General features: G+C 53.7%; 1 long non-coding RNA gene across 1 annotated transcript; it reads right to left on the bottom strand.

The window, feature by feature from the left end:
* Positions 1-3890: 3890 nt before the first annotated feature.
* On the bottom strand, positions 3891-7316 carry LOC111090798. Its single transcript, XR_005372896.1, has 2 exons — positions 7273-7316; positions 3891-5291 (listed from the first exon to the last, which is right to left on the bottom strand). It is a non-coding gene; the product is annotated as an uncharacterized LOC111090798 (long non-coding RNA).
* Between the last annotated feature and the right edge of the window lie 449 nt (positions 7317-7765).

The raw sequence follows: 7765 nt of genomic DNA, 5'->3' as shown, positions 1-7765 counted from the left end.
TCCAGGAAATAGTGGGTCCTATTCTAGAGAGCTCTGAAGAAGGTTGATAGAAGGCTATGATTCTGAGTCCGAGAAAGCAGCATGTTCTAATTGATGTAGGACGAGCAGGGCTCCAGGAGTACACATGTGCGACCTCAGAAGTGCAGGCCTGAGATACTTGGAAGATGCCCAGAGGATCCCATAAAATAGCTCGGCCATAAGTGGCTAGTCCAGGTATATGGATCACCAAAGCTCATACCATCAAGACAATCTACATTTTTCAGTAGACTTGATGTCCAGCCGACTGCTTACTATCTCCAACGGCTAGGAATCCAAGCAGAAAAGGGGTTTGCTCAGTAGTTTGATACTCATCTCCCATTTGATTTTGATGAATAGATGAACAGTGGTGATTATATTTTAAAAAGAGAGAACTAGGGATGCCTGGGTGGCTCAGTGGTTGAGCGTCTGCCTTCGGCTCAAGGCGTGATCCTGGAGTCCTGAAATCAAGTCCCATGTTGGGCTTCCTGCAGGGAGTCGGCTTCTCCTTCTGCCTAGGTCTCTGCCTCTCTCTCTCTCTCTCTGAGTCTCTCACAAATAAATAAATAATTAAAAAAATTATATATATATATTAAAAAGAGAGAATTCTATCCAGTCTATATTAATGGAGAAAGAAACAGAGAGGTAAGGATATAATTTAAAGTCAGAAAGATAAGTAGATGAATTGAAAAGGTCATGAACATGTACTTCATACCCACATATATGCATGTAGTAGGGGAGTGTGTGAGAGAAAAAGATATTGGGGTGTAAGCAAACTAAACCATTGCTTCGCATAACAAAATTCAAGGATAATATATAAAGCTGATAAACCCAGAAATAGCTCCCTGAGCTTGTTAATGAGAATTTCAGAGACAGCCACAGAAGAGCTCGATCAGGAATGATTAAAGGTGACCACCTGTGGAGAACAGGATGGAAGGTGCGGGGGCAGGCACGGGACAGGTGCTTTTCCTTTCCAGCATCTCCACATTATTTGATTTTTAGAAAACATGTGTATGTCATTCTGATGAAAAAGAAGAGGGCAACCCGGGTGGCTCAGCGGTTTAGCACCACCTTTGGCCCAGGGCCTGATCTTGGAGTCCCGGGATCCAGTCCTGCCATGGGCTCCCTGCATGGAGCCTGCTTCTCCCTTTGCCTCTCTCTCTGTGTCTCTCATGAATAAATAAAATAAAAATAAAAAATAAATAAAATTAAAAATAAAAAAAAGCAACTCAGGTTAGAACCTTTCTCAGAGTCTGGACAGTGGGATTTGGGTCTATAACAGCACTTTTCGACCTTCAGCCTCCATCTGACCTTTGCCTGGAACAGAATGAGTTTGTAATGCAGCCTTTTGATTTCGGGAGCTCCGTCAATACTTATATAGAATTTCAGCTCGTGCAGGCCCGGAGAGCTTCCGTCCATCCGGAGACCACGCCGCTCGAACCATCCTTGCCGCTCGAGCCTTCCTTGCCCCTCGAGCCATCCTTGCCGCTGGAGCCATCCTTGCCTTGGCAGCAGGCCCGGCGCTCCTCACCGGGGCGCCAAACCCAAGGGCTCTGGGTCGGCGGGGGCGACCTTGTCAAGGGCCCGGCTGGCTCTTCTTTACCTTCGTCTTTCTTCTGGGTTACTTTTCCCCAACATCAGGACGAGGATGTGTTTGAGAAGCACAGACAGAGCAGGAAGGGGGCGGCTCCACCCGGGCTGCTCCCCTGCGTCCTGAGGCCCGTCCTGCTGCTGCCCGCCTGCCCCGGGTGTCCCCTGCCCTGGCCCCCAGGACACTGCTCCCGGCCCCGGGGCGGCCACCCACGGAGTCGTGAACTGGAGAAGCCTCGGCTTCCACGCACGTGTGTGCAAGGGTGGAGCAGGGCGGCAGCGGGGGCTGTGGGGGGAGTGTGTGTGTGGGGTAGGGTCCGGGTCCGCTGCCCGGGAGGGTCACCCGCGGAGCAGGGCGCGTGCGTGCGGCGTGGCGGGGGATCTCGGGACCCACCTGAGCCCAGCTCGGAGCCGCTCCCGGGATGCCCCCGGCCCCCCCCCCGCGTAACGAGGACAACCGACCGCAGCCCGAGGCCACTGCAGCTGGCTCAGGATTGGGGCCCAGGGGTGTCCCCGCCGCTGCCTCCCTCCGTCGCCAGCGCAGGGCCTTTAAGGGAAAGACACCGAGAGGGACGGCGGCGGGACCGAGGTTGCGCAGGTCACAGAACAGACAGGCAAATGAGGGGGGGCGGGTGCGTGGAAACCCCCAAGGCCGGTCCCTCCCCTCGGCCCGCGAGTCCCTTCACTCACAGCCACGTGGGTCGCGTGTGGCCTGGCCCCGCGCCCGGGCAGCACCCCGCTCCCTGTCGCTTCCCGTCGCTCCCCGCACCCCACTCCCCGCACCCCGCTCCGCACTCCCCGCACCCCGCACCCAGCTCCCCGCACCCCGCTCCCCGCACCCAGCTCTCCGCACCCCGCTCCCCGCACCCCCTTCCCGGCTCCCCGCTCCTCGCTCCCCGCACCCCAGCTCCCCGCACCTCGCTCCCCGCACCCAGCTCCCCGCACCCCCTTCCCGGCTCCCCGCTCCTCGCTCCCCGCACCTCGCTCCCGGCACCCAGCTCCCCGCACCCCGCTCCCCGCACCCAGCTCCCCGCACCCCCTTCCCGGCTCCCTGCTCCTCGCTCCCCGCACCCCGCACCTCGCTCCCCGCACCCCACTCCCCGCTCCTCGCTCCCCGCACCTCGCTCCCCGCACCCAGCTCCCCGCACCTCGCTCCCCGCACCCCGCTCCTCGCTCCCCTCACCCAGCTCCCCGCACCCCCTTCCCGGCTCCCCCGCACCCCCCCCCCCCCCCCCCCCCCCCCCCCCCCGGCCCCCAGCAGCTGGAGGCCTCGCAGGTCACGCCAGCCAGCGAGGCGCGGGCCCGGGCCTGGGCAGCTCCCTCGTCTGCAGGACGCGGCCACCCGGCTCTGCGGTCACCTCGCCCCGACGCTCCGCCTCCCCGAAGCCGCTGAGACTCCGCCCGGTTCCAGGGACGCGGCGGGCACCGGGGCTGCGTCTAGCACCGCGCGGCTTAGAGCGCCCCGCCCAGGCGCTTGGCCCCCGGCCTCCTCCGTCTGCCTCTCGCCTCTGCCTCTGCGCTGCTCCTCCGGACCCTGGATGGGCCCGAAGAGGTGGCCCGGGGGCGGGGGCCGGGGGGGAGAGGGCGGGCAGGCGGTTTCTTTTTCTCCCTCTGACACTCAGTTTGTGGAACTTGGGCGTGGAAGTTGGAGATGGCCTGAAAGACCGATGCAGTCGCTTCCCCACCTGCAAATAGCTCTGCGCTCTTTCCACTTGTACTTCTTCCCCATGTATAGGAAGAGAATCTCATTTTATATTATCCTGTATCTCACATTGGGGTCCCCATATGGCTTATGGCTTCCTAACCTTCAGGAACAGACCCTGCGGGCATTCTATGAAATATTTACTGAAAAAATCAAATATTTACTGAGAATCAGTGAGAAAACACTTGTACTACTGCATATATTTTTAAAGATTTTATTTATTCATAAGAGACACACAGAGGGAGAGAGAGAGAGAGAGAGAGAGAGAGAGAGAGAGAGAGAGAGAGAGAGAGATTGGCAGAGACCCAGGCAGAGGGAGAAGCAGGCTCCATGCAGGGAGCCCGGGACTCAATCTGGGGTCTCCAGGATCAGGCCCTGGGCCCAAGGCGGGCACCAACCGCTGAGCCCCCCAGAGATCTCCTTTGTGCTACTATATTAAAAGGTCCAATTTTCCCCAGGTTGAGTCTTTTAAAAATGATAAAGCACATGGCCATGGAATCATTGCACATTTTTAGGCTGCCTGGTGTTTAGTTTGTATGAGCTTGTAAACATCACACCGGTGCCTAATTTGAAACTCTCGCTGCCAGGGAACTGTTTGCTCAGGTGTAATTCAAGTGGGTTTCCTTTTTTTTTTTTTCCCCAGAAAACACAAAGCAAACAAAATAGCATCTTCACGTCCTCTGTGCCCCACTCATTACAGACACATAGAACGTCTTCCAGGAAAGCCCTCAATCTCCCTTCTCCCCAGTTCTCAAGGCAGCGATAAAGGGGGAGAAGCACGCACGCGGGGAGTGCACACATCCAGCAGGCACACGGGGTGGGGACACTTCAGCACATGCCACATGAAAAGCACATACCATTTCTGTACTGGTTCCCCCCACACCGAGACCCCCAGGACCTATTACTTAATGAGCGTGGCCTTTGGAGCAGGCCTCGGTCCTTGAGATTTCTTCATCTGTTAAATAGGAGCAACATTTCCGAAGTCCTGACCTTGGCTGGGTGTGTAAAGACACAGGCCTGGGTCCCCCATGGAACACATGCTTGGTGAACCCCCAAGACGTGGAGGCAGGTAACGCCTGGATTCAAGTTTCTTCTTCTGTACGTCGAACTCGCCTCTAATACGTATCTGCGTGCATTTCTTTTATTACAGGTAGATGGCCTGACCTTGGGGCCTTAGAGGCGGTGGCCCTTGGGGACCGTCTAGTCCAACCTCTTTGAGGGAAGGGTGGGGGCACGGGAGGGGGATACAGAATTTACCTAAAGTCACACCCAGCAGTGAGTGGCACAGCGCAGATGAGCTCCTGCGATGACGACAAAGGGAAGGTAGGTTCCTAGTCCATTTATGACGTCAAACCACACTTACCCGCGGGGAGAAGTGCAGGTAGTCTTTCTACCTCCTAATTTTAGAATCAGTAGAGTTAGCCTAAGCTTCTGCTTTTGAAGTTGACTCAAAAGTGCCTTTGTTATCGAAAAATCCATATGGGTGGCGGAACCCAGACGGTGGACTTTTTTGTTTTGTTGGACAGAAAGGAAAACCGAGGCTTCTGTCACCTGCCAAGTAGCCTTGGGCTACATCCAAGCCAACCGTGCGCTCAACGAAGCAGACTAATAAAACAATGGGGCCTCTCTGGCTGCCGAGAGACTGATGAATATGCATGTAGAACACGCAGCCAGCGCAGCCTTTTCTCACCTTGAAGTTGAGCAGCAAGGCTTCTACCTTCTTAGTTGTTTGTTTGTTTTTTCCTAATTGAAAGTATGGTAGAACTGTGGGGCTAGAAGGGACCTTAGGGAAGACCGTTGGGCCCAAACCCCTCATGTCAGAGATGAACAGACCGAGGCCAGGAAGGAAAGTCTGTTCGGGGGCGTGCGGTGACCGGCTCGCAGTCTCAGACCCAGAGCAGCTCTTGGGGCTCTGGTTCCAGACGTTTGGTGCCCCCGCTGTTGCGCTCCCGTTTCCTTGATGGAGTTAATTGATTAAGGCCTCCTGGAAAGCAATTTAAGGCTCAGGTTACAAGCACTCAAGAAGAAAGGGGGGGGACGGGGGGGGACGGGGACGGGGGTGTGTGTGTGACGTGGGGTGGGTGACTCCGCGTGATATCTGTCTGTGTTGGGGGCTCTGAGCAAATAAATCAGGGGGTCACCTCCACTCTTAACAGTATAGGTTGTGACCTAGGGCACATGACCTAGGTCATCTTAGAACCCACCAAATGCATTCTTGGGAGACAACGTGACAATTTCCGTTCTCTGAAGAACTGTTCTAAACCAGAGAAGTGTTAAATTATGGTTTATGAACTAGAAAAGTGGTTCCTGTCTCAATTAGCCATCCTCACACATGCAGCAGCCCTCACGCACCCGGCAGGCCGTATACCCCCCACTGCATCATGGGGAGGTGAGCCATCCCAAAAATCACTGTGAAGGACAGAATGCCACCCAGGCTCAAAGTAGGAGGAACAGGGCCTAGAATTCTCCTCCTCTTTTGCTGAATGTGAGAGAAACTACAGCACTGAAAATGAACTCATGTCAGCTTGACAAAACATGAGGGATCTCACCAACATGATGCACCTTGGAAAAGGCAAACCCAGGAGAACCCCTAAACTGGGGATTCAGTTTTAGGGTGATAGAAATCAAACAAGATGAAATACTATACTGTGTAGAAATGCATTCGTTTATGAGAAAACTTTTTTTTTTTTTTTTTTTAAAGCAAGAGAATGGTTTAACACACAATTCAGGATGGGGTACTATCTGAGAAGGCCATGGGGGGAAATGATCGGAGAGAAGCAAGAATTGGTGATGCTCTTATTTATAAATTGGGTGGTGGGTCAAAAAAGCAGGGGAGGAGTAAGATATGAACCAACTTCTGGATAGAACTTCTGACTTTGTAATAATATTAGAGTCTTGATTAAGCAGGATGTCTTATTCCAATACTTGGATCATTTCTTAGCAAGAAGATACCCTATATTCTAGATCGTTTAGGAATAAGAACCCCAAAATAAGCGAGGCCACGTGCCACAGGGCTTCACTGATTCTTGCTCTGTAGTAAGTGACCACCCTAGCTAGTCACAGTATGTTCCGTTAAATGGAGTAAACTGGGAGACTAGGAATAGAGGGTAAAAACGGATCTGCAGCATGCAAAGGATGACAAAGTCCCAAGAGGAAGTCTTTAGGTAACAAAATAAATGCATTGAGATGTTCCACCTTCGTCCTGGGCGCAAGCTGGCTGCTGTGCTTCTAAGCAATAAGTTCTGATTCTAGATGGGAACAGGGGTGGGGGCAAGGCTTCCAGATCCTGGCTGCCTGGGGCCTGAGGCATAAACAATGTGCAGGGCCCACATGTCTGTCCGTGCCCCAAGTTAACTCAGTGGGTGGCGTGCTCCTATCCGAAATGGAACGTAATGATGCAAAAATAAACCAGAGGGGGTACCCACGGCTGGCACAAATGACAAGCATCAAAACCTAAGTCAAGAGGATGGAAAAGGAGTCATGGGAGAGGAAAAAAAGGGAGGGAGGCCTGCTTTCTCCATCTTTCCCCTAGGACCGTCAACACGGATGAAGCACTTGGGGCACAGAGATGGGAGGAGTGGGCTTGTCTGCTTCATTATAGGAAGGACACAGAGTCCGATGAATAAGGGGGAATTGAATAGAATGTATTAGCTCCCGTTCCTTGGGCTTTCCCCTTCCAGCCATTGTTGCCCCAATTAGGGTCAGCTGTAATAGGGCCTGGTCGTTTCCAGCAGGGGCAGGGGCAGGGGTAGGGGCAAGCAGACTATGAGAGCCTCGCCCAACCAGTGGCTGGACGCTAGACTCAGTCACCCTGCGATCATCAATGCCTTGATTTCTCAGATACTTTCTAGATTCCTCCTGAAGCTACCGCTGAACCCCGCTCTTCCAACCCCTTAGCTGAGGCCGGACGCCCTGTACCAGTCTTTCCAATCTCTCTTCCATGGATTAGACTCTGCTCTTCTTACCCCATTAGCTTTCCTGGGTTCTGCTTCTCACTGGGTGGAATGTGCATTATAACTGTAGGATTCCAACCGCCGTGGCATCCCCAACATTCTAGAAACACGTCCCAGCCGGTCTTGGGCACTCTCTACACCAAGCCTGAGTTTGTCGATCTGATAGACGTTGTGATAAGGCCACTGTCACCACCTAGAGAATTGACATCCTTTACCATTGTCCTGTTTTCCCACAGATTTCTCTTTGCTGTGTGCACTATTACCAATCCAACAGCACTTCCCCTGTCTCATCATCTGCTATTGAAGCCCCAATCGTTTAGGTGGTTGGCAGAAATTCCTTGATCCTGGGAGGGCAAGTGACTGCTCTAGCCCGAATGAATGCAACATGACTGCCCTAAAGGGTTATGGAGCTCTTAGAGCCCTTGGCCAGGGTTCCCGCAGGTGCCATACAACCAATCTTCTAAATTTCCTGATCAAAAAGCACTAGATTCATGTAGGATTCCTC

Source organism: Canis lupus, chromosome 18 (genome assembly GCF_011100685.1).
Source record: "Canis lupus familiaris isolate Mischka breed German Shepherd chromosome 18, alternate assembly UU_Cfam_GSD_1.0, whole genome shotgun sequence".
Taxonomy (NCBI): Eukaryota; Metazoa; Chordata; class Mammalia; order Carnivora; family Canidae; genus Canis; species Canis lupus.
The sequence above is the reverse complement of the archived record's forward strand: the minus strand, read 5'-3'. Positions and strand labels throughout refer to the sequence as shown.